Source organism: Eulemur rufifrons, chromosome 13 (genome assembly GCF_041146395.1).
Source record: "Eulemur rufifrons isolate Redbay chromosome 13, OSU_ERuf_1, whole genome shotgun sequence".
NCBI classification, from domain to species: Eukaryota; Metazoa; Chordata; class Mammalia; order Primates; family Lemuridae; genus Eulemur; species Eulemur rufifrons.
The window spans coordinates 497,071-506,849 of record NC_090995.1 but is presented as its reverse complement, the minus strand read 5'-3'; positions in this window follow the sequence as shown (position 1 = coordinate 506,849).

The following is a 9,779-nucleotide window of genomic DNA, read 5'->3' as shown; positions in this document are numbered from 1 at the left end:
TTTGTCCACTGATGGACACTTAGGTTGCTTCCATTTCTTAACTATTATTAATAGTGCTGCAGTAAATATATGAGTGGAGATTTTTTCAACTTTATTAATTTCATTTCCTTTGGATATATACCCAGCATTGGGATTGCTGGATAATATGATAGTTCTATTTTTAATTTTTAGGGGAGCTTTCATACTGTTTTTACCAATAGCTGTAAAAATGTACATTCCCACCAACAGTGTAAAAAATTTCCCATTTATCCATATTCACACCACTTTATTGTCCTATTGATTATAGCTATTCTCATTGGGGTAAGGTGATATTTCATTATGATTTTGGTTTGCATTTCCTTGATATTTTGTGATGTGTCTTGCAAAACTACCTTTTCAATTTGTGTGCTTTATTTTTCTTTTCCATGCCTAATTTATTTGGCTATGACTTCCAGTACTATGCTGCATAGAAGTGTTAAAATCAGGCATCCTCGTCTTGTTCTTGATTTGATAGGGAAGGATTTCATTTTTTACCACTTTGTATGATTCTAGTTGTGGATTTTTCCATACGTGTTCTTTCTTAAGTTGAAGTAGTTCTTGTCTACATCTAGTTGTTGCATGATTTTAACATGAAAGAATGTTGAATTTTGTCGAAATCTTTTTTCTATATCAATTGAGATCATCATGTCTGTTTTTTTCTCTGTTCAGTTAATGTGGTATATTTCATTGATAGGTTTTCATATTTTCAACCAACTTTGCATTTCAGTAATAAACCTTACTTAGTCAGAGTGTATAATCCTTTTGATATCCTGCAGATTTTGGCTTTATATCATGCTATTCAGGGTTTATTTATCATTATTCATAAGGGACATTGGTCTGTGGTTTCTTTCCTTGTAGTGACTTTATCCGGCATTGGTATCAGAGCAATGCTGACCTTAAGAAAATAAGTTAGGGTCAGATCAAAGATGGCGGAGTGGTGGTGACGGCCTGAATCTGCGCTCCCGGGAAGGAAGGCATCGATCCGGACCTGCCACAACGCTAGAAGACCGCTCCCACACAGGAACAGCGGTGTGAATCCACGGAGAATCAGCGTGGGACAGACAGAGCGAGTGAGATTTGAGGTGAACGAAAATTGGGAACGCGGGACAGACACTAGCCAGCGGAGCGCGGGTCGGATACACCGGCCCCCAGCCGGGGCGGGTGCAGCCTCTCGGGAAAGCGGCTAGCCCTCCGCTCCCAATTGAACAGAGCCCTGACCCAGGCCAGCACAGAATCACTGAGGGATACGTGGCGCATTGGAGACAGGAGGCTTTTTTTGAGAAATTACCTTAGAACCTGGGGGATCTCAGCTGAGACAGCGCTTGGCGAGGAGGGACGGATCTGCCCCAGGGCAGAAAAACACAAAAGACTCCCGGACAGCAAATAGCGTTGTACCCCGTGCTGCCTTTTTCGGCAGTTCTCCAGCCGGTCACCCCCGGTGCGTGTCCTTGCTGGCCAGCCCCCGGGCAGTGGCGGTCTCTGCCTGCCGGGGAGCCGGTCCCCTCCAGCCCCGGAGCACGGCAGGCGCCATCTTGAAAGCGAGAGCGAAACGGCTCGGGAGCCAAAAAGTGCCCAGCGGCTCTTTCTGCCCGTGCTGACTTTTTCGGCAGTTCTCCAGCCGGTCACCCCCGGTGCGCGTCCTTGCTGGCCAGCCCCTGGGCAGTGGTGGTCTCTGCCTGCCAGGGAGCCGGTCCCCTCCAGCCCCGGAGCTCGGCAGGCGCCATCTTGAAAGCGAAGGCAAAACCGATCGGGAGCCAAAAAGTGCCCAGCGGCTCTTTCTGCCCGTGCTGCCTTTTTCGGCGGTTCTCCAGCCGGTGACCCCCCGGTGCGCGTCCTTGCTCGCCAGCCCCCGGGCAGTGGCGGTCTCCGCCTGCCGGGGAGCCGGCCCCCTCCGGCCCGGAGCTCGGCAGGCGCCATCTTGAAAGCGAAGGCAAAACCGCTCGGGAGCCAAAAAGTGCCCAGCGGCTCTTTCTGCCCGTGCTGCCTTTTTCGGCGGTTCTCCAGCCGGTCACCCCTGGTGCACGTTCTTGCTCGCCAGCCCCCGGGCAGTGGTGGTCTCTGCCTGCCGAGGAGCCGGTCTCCTCCAGCCCCGGAGCTCTGCAGGCGCCATCTTGAAAGTGAGCTCGAAACCGCTCGGGAGCCATAAAGTGCCGAGCGGCTCTCTCTACCCGGCGCCCTCCGCTGGTCTCTGAACCAACGCCAGGAGTGCGGGATATGCCGGGGCCGCGCTCGGGGTGAAGGGGCAGAGATGCGCTAAGGCAAAAAAAAAAAAACAACACGAACAAGAAGAATAGGCTCGCCGAACTGTATATTTTATTCTTGGTAAATTTCTTCTGGGTTTTGTTTGTTTGTGTTTGTGTTTGTTTTTGGTTTTTTTTGGGTTTTTTCTTTTTTTTCTTTCCTTTTCTTTTCTTTTTCTTTTTTTTTTCCGGCGGCGGACAGCCTCGGCGGGCACCTTTGCCCTCTGGGCCTCTGGCTGCCGCGCCTTTTTGAGCGCGGAGGTTGGATCCCCACCACCCTCGGAGCTGTGTGGGCGCGCAGACGCCATCTTGAAATCCACTGCGAAACCGCCCGGGACCCAGCCGGGCGGGCGTGAAGGGGCGGAGCTGTGCTAAGGCGTGAAAACAAAAACATCTAATGGCCGCTCCGGACCCAGCCGAGCGGAAGTGAAGGGGCGGAGCTGTGCTAAGGCGTAAAACAAACAAACAAACAAAAAAACATTGAGTCGCTGAATTATATACTTCAGATTTGTGTATCTTTCTGCCTTGCAGTGTGGTGAAGTGCTATGTAGTTTGTTTTTGTTCATTTTTGTTGGCGTTTTTGGTGTTTTTTGGTTTGGCTTTTTGCGTTTCTTTTTTTTTTTTTTTTTTTTTCTTTTTTTTCTTTTTCTTTCTTTCTTTTTCTTCTTTTTTTTCTTTTCTCTTTCGTTTTCTCCTCTTTCTTTTCTTTCTTTCCTTTTCTTTTTTCTTTTTTTTCTCTTCTCTTTCTCCTCTCTTTTCGCCTTCTAACTGGGGACCCACGGTGAGCTTCGGAACGGGCCAGGTCCCTGGCTCTGGTACATACCGGATCCTGAGTAGTCACCCCCAGGGCCGGAGATCTGCGGGCACGCAATTGCCACTCTAGGGCCCACAGCCAAGTCACTGCGGAGCAATAGGGTACCAAGAGGCTCCCCAGACGGCCCTGTCCCCTGGTCCACGGACCTTATATAGGATCCCTGCCCAAGTGTAAACACTGAATACTTCTCCAGAAGCGAGAGTGTGGAACCTGATCCCTGGGGACATTGGGCCAAGACAGACTTTTGCCCGTGGGAGCTACAGCAACTGGGGCGCTGAGCAAGCAAAGTCACCGTCCTCTCCCCATAGCTAGTATCTTGCCGGCAGATAGAGTCAGAAACCTCCCCTATAGAGGAAGAACCAAAGGGAAACAAACAAACAAACAAACAAAGAGAATTTCGGTCTACTATTAGTGTGGACCCTGCCTGCCTTCTGAAAGACCACAACACAGTGTCCTAACTCACCAAAGCGGTCCTGGATCACTCCAATCCTCTAGGATTGGACCCATCGGAAGCAGTCCCCCAACGGAAACAGAAAAATCTCTGAACAATACACAACAGTCTCCCCCTCTTGCCAAAAGAAGCAACATACCTAGACTGTTTCACAGCCTAAGAATAGAGCACAAAGAGTCCTGTTAACCAGACTAAACCTATAAGTAAAGATCCATCGACAAATCTAGATGGGAAGGACCCAGCGAAAAAACACGGAGAGCAAAAAGAATCAAATGGAAAGCTCATCCCCAAAGAGAAATACCAGCTCCCAACCATTTGACACAAACCAGACTCAAAACACCAACATGTCACAGGAAGAATTCCAATTATGGATTATAAACAAGCTGAATAATATACAAGAATCAATGGATAAACAACACAAGGAAAACACACAAAAAATACAGGATTTGGAGGAAAAATTCACTAAAGAAATTGAAATATTGAAGAAAAACCAAACTGAACTCCTAGAAGTGAAGAATTCACTCAGAGAGCTACAAAACACTGTGGAAAGTCTCAAGAGCAGGGTAGATCAAACAGAGGAAAGAATCTCAGAAATTGAAGATAACTCCTTCCAACTAAATAAGTCAGTCACAGAGATAGATCGAAAAAGTAAAAGAAATGATCTGAGACTTCAAGAAATGTGGGATTATGTGAAGAAACCTAACTTGAGAGTTATTGGCATTCCTGAGGGTGAAGAAGATAACAAGCAAGGGTTGGACAAGCTATTTGAAGACATAATCGAGGAAAATTTTCCAGGCCTTGCCAATACTCTAGACATACAGATTCAAGAAGCTCAAAGGACCCCTGGGAGATTCATAGCAAATAGGAAAACACCACGCCACGTAGTCATCAGGCTGACCAAAATATCCACTAAAGAGTCACTTCTCCGAGCTGTAAGGAGAAAGAAACAAGTAACTTACAAAGGAAAACCCATCAGAATTACGCCAGATTTCTCAGCTGAAACCTTACAAGCAAGAAGAGGTTGGGGCCCCATTTTCACGCTTCTGAAACAGAATAATGCCCAGCCTAGAATCTTGTACCCAGCTAAGCTAAGTTTTCTATACGAAGGAGAAATCAAGACATTCTCAGATAAACAAAGGTTGAGGGAATTCACCAAGACAAGACCAGCCCTCCAAGAAGTACTCAAAAGAGAATTATACACGGATCAGCACAAGAAAGATCCACGAATGTAAAACTACTCAAGAGCTAAAGATGAAATTCCAGATACCACAATGGCCCAGGAGAGAAAACATCACAATGAAGTTCTACCCAACAAGCTGAACAAAAAACTGTCTCACCTATCAGTTTTCTCAATAAATGTGAATGGCTTGAACTCCCCGCTCAAGAGACATAGACTGGCCCAATGGATAAAAAAATACAATCCAAGTATCTGCTGTCTTCAAGAAACTCACCTAACCTGCAAAGATGCATTTAGACTGAAAATAAAAGGATGGAAATCGATATTTCAAGCAAATGGTAACCAAAAGAAAGCTGGTGTGGCAATCTTAATTTCCAATAACTTAGCTTTCAAACCAACAAAAATAATAAAAGACAAAGATGGCTACTACATACTGATTAAAGGCACAATTCATCAAGAAGCCATGACTATACTCAATATATATGCACCCAACCTAGGTGCACCTAGATTCATAAAGCAAACCCTACTAGATCTCAACCAAATGATAGATAACAATACTGTAATAGCTGGAGACTTTAACACCCCACTGACAGTACAGGACAGATCCTCTAAACAGAAAATAAACAAAGACATAATGGACCTCAATAGAATGCTAGAACAAATGGGCATGGCTGACATCTATAGGACATTCTACCCAAAGTCCACAGAATATACATTCTTCTCATCAGCTCACGGGACATTCTCTAAGATTGACCATGTCCTAGGACATAAATCATGTCTTCAAAAATTCAAAAAAATAGAAATTATACCATGCATCTTCTCAGATCACAGCGGAATAAAAGTAACAATGATCACAAACAGAAACCCTCACTCTTACTCAAAGTCATGGAAGCTAAATAACCTTCTCCTGAATAATTATTCTATAAAAGAAGAAATCAAGATGGAAATCAAAAATTTCTTTGAATTAAATGACAATGGAGATACAACTTATCAAAATCTATGGGATGCAGCTAAAGCAGTCCTGAGAGGAAAATTCATATCCATAAATGCCTATATCAAAAAGACAGAAAACATGCAAATAGACAACCTAACGAATAGACTCAAAGAACTGGAGAAAGAAGAACAGAACGATCCCAAACCCAGCAGAAGGCGAGAAATTACTAAGATCAAATCAGAACTAAATGAAAAGGACAACAAAGAAACTATAAGGGAAATTAATAAAACAAAAAGTTGGTTCTTTGAAAAGATAAACAAAATAGACACACCTCTGGCTAGACTAACCAAGAGCACAAAAGTAAAATCTCTAATAACCTCCATTAGGAACATGAAAGGAGAAATCACAACCGATGCTACAGAGATACAAGATATCATCTATGAATTCTACAAAAATCTTTATGCACACAAACTGGAGAACGTGGAGGAAATGGACAAATTTTTAGAAACACATAGTCTTCCCAGGCTCAACCAGGAAGAAATAGAGTACCTGAACAGACCAATATCAAGAAATGAAATCGAAACAGCAATAAAAAACCTTCCCAAAAAGAAAAGCCCTGGTCCAGATGGGTTCACACCTGAATTTTACCATACATACAAAGAAGAACTGGTGCCCATCCTACATAAACTATTCTCCAATATTGAGAAGGATGGAGTTCTCCCCAACACGTTCTACCAAGCCAATATAACATTAATACCAAAACCTGGAAAGGACACAACAAAAATAGAGAACTACAGACCAATTTCCCTCATGAATATAGATGCAAAAATTTTCAATAAAATACTAGCAAATCGAATCCAAGTACTTATCAAAAAAGTAATCCACCACGACCAAGTGGGCTTCATCCCCGAGATGCAGGGGTGGTTCAACATACGTAAATCTATAAATGTAATTCACCACATAAATACAAGCAAAACCAAAAACCATATGATACTCTCATTAGATGCAGAAAAAGCATTTGACAAAATTCAACACCCTTTTATGATAAAAACGCTTAACAAAATAGGCATTGATGGAACCTACCTAAAAATGATACAAGCCATATATGACAAACCCACAGCCAACATCATACTGAATGGGGAAAAACTGAAAGCACTCCCACTTAGAACTGGAACCAGACAGGGCTGCCCATTGTCTCCATTACTTTTCAACATAGTATTGGAAGTCCTTGCGAGAGCTATCAGGCAAGAGAGCAGAATCAAGGGAGTCCAAATAGGGAAGGAAGAGATCAAACTCTCACTTTTTGCTGATGATATGATGTTATATCTGGAAAACCCCCAGGATTCAACCAAGAGACTCCTGGAATTGATTAACGAATACAGCAAAGTCTCAGGCTACAAAATTAATATACACAAATCAGAGGCATTTATATATGCCAATAACAGTCAATCGGAAAACCAAATTAAAGACTCAATACCCTTCAAAATAGCAACAAAGAAAATAAAATATCTAGGTATATACCTAACTAAAGAGGTAAAGGACCTCTATAAGGAAAACTATGAAACACTGAGAAAAGAAATAGCAGAACTTGCAAATAGATGGAAAAATATACCATGCTCGTGGATCGGAAGAATCAACATTGTTAAAATGTCTATACTACCCAAAGTGATCTACAGATTCAATGCAATCCCTATTAAATTACCAACATCATTCTTTACAGACATAGAGAAAATAATTATACACTTTGTATGGAATCAAAGAAGACCCCGTATAGCAAAAGCAATTTTAAGCAACAAAAACAAAATGGGAGGTATTAATTTGCCAGACCTCAAACTATACTACAAGGCCGTGGTTCTTAAAACAGCCTGGTATTGGCACAAGTGCAGGGACACAGACCAGTGGAACACAACAGAAAATCCAAATATAGAACCATCCTCATATAGTCACCTAATTTTCGACAAAGCGGGAAAGAATATACTCTGGGGACAAGAATCCCTATTCAATAAATGGTGCTGGGAGAATTGGTTAGCCACTTGTAGAAGACTGAAACAGGACCCACAGCTTTCACCTCTCACAAAAATCAAATCACGGTGGATAACAGACTTAAACCTTAGGCGTGATACAATCAGAATTCTAGAAGAAAATGTAGGAAAGACTCTTACAGACATTGGCCTAGGCAAAGAATTTATGAAGAAGACCCCCAAGGCAATCACAGCAGCAACAAAAATAAATGAATGGGACATGATTAAATTAAAAAGCTTCTGCACAGCCAAAGAAACAGTCCAGAGAATAAACAGACCACCTACAGAATGGGAAAAAATTTTTGCATACTACACATCAGATAAAGGACTGATAACAAGAATCTATTTAGAACTCAGGAAAATCAGCAAGAAAAAATCAAGCAACCCTATCAAAAAGTGGGCAAAGGACATGAATAGAAATTTTTCAAAAGAAGATATAAAAATGGCTAACAAACATATGAAAAAGTGTTCAACATCTCTAATCATCAGGGAAATGCAAATCAAAACCACAATGAGATATCACTTAACCCCAGTGAGAATGGCCTTTATCAAAAAAACCCAAAACAACACATGTTGGCGTGGGTGTGGAGAGACAGGAACACTAATACACTGCTGGTGGGACTGCAAACTAGTGCAACCTCTGTGGAAAGCATTATGGAGGTATCTTAAACAGATTCAAGTAGACCTGCCATTTGACCCAGCAATCCCATTACTGGGCATATACCCAAAGGAAAAAAGGTCATTCTGTAACAAAGGCACGTGTACCCAAATGTTTATAGCAGCACAATTCACAATAGCAAAGATGTGGAAACAACCCAAATGCCCATCAATACATGATTGGATTAGTAAACTGTGGTATATGTATACCATGGAATACTACTCAGCTATAAGGAATGATGAAGATACAACATCTCTATGGTTCTCCTGGAGAGAGTTGGAACCCATTATATTAAGTGAAGTATCCCAAGAATGGAAAAACAAGCATCACATGTACTCACCAGAAAATTGGTTTCCTTGATCATCACCTAAATACAAATCTGGAAACGACACCAATTGGACATTAGACTGAGGTGGGGGGTGGGGGAGGGGATGGGGGTATGCCTACACAATGAGTGCATTGCGCACCGTTTGGGGAGTGGTAACATTTGAAGGTGCTGACTCGGGAAAGGGGGGGTGGGGAAAAAAATATGAAACTATTGTTTTTAATTTGCAAAAAAAAAAAATAAATAAAATAAAATAAAATGGAACTTTTCCTATAAAAAAAAAAAAAAAAAAAAAAAAGAAAATAAGTTAGGATATGTTCAGTTCTATTCAACTTTTTCAAAGAATTTAAGAAAGATTGTTGTTAATTCTTTAAATGTTGGTAAAATTCAGCAGTAAAGCCATCTGGTCCTGTGCTTTCCTTTGTCAGAGAAATTGAGTAATGATTCAGTCTGCTTACTAGTTAGTTACAGCTCTATTCTAATGTTCTATTTCTCCATGATTGACACTGGGTAGGCAGTGTGTTTCTAGAAATTTTCCATTATATTGAGGTCATCGAGGTGATTACTGTTCAGTTGTTCATAGTACTCTCTTGCAATCCTTTTTATTACTGTAAAATCAGTATTAATATATCTGTTTTTATTTCTGATTTTAGTTATGTGCATCCTCTCTCCTTTTTTTTTAATTCTTCCACTTTTCATTTATTTTGACATTACTGATATTTCCATAAACTTGCAAGTGGAAGATAGCTGTTTTTCTTCTTCTTCTTCTTCTTCTTCTTCTTCTTCTTCTTCTTCCTCTTTTTCTTCCTCTTCCTCTTCCTCCCTTTCTTCTTCTTCTTCTTCTTCCTCTTCTTCTTCTGCTTTTTTTTACACTGGGCAGACTTCAGATCAGTTTTTTTTTTAATAAATATAATTCTAATGCAGCTATCCCAGCATTTCCTTTAAGCACCTGTCTTAACCTTCTGCTCTTGTTTCCTACTACTTTCCACACATACACACATAATCCTTTGCCTTTTAAAAGATCATGAAGAGTGTCATGACATTAGAAATTCTTTTCCTAACACATATTTTGTCATTTGCTGCAATCATGAAATTCTCATTTTGACCATAAATGCCTATTAGTTCTAATACATGAAGAAAA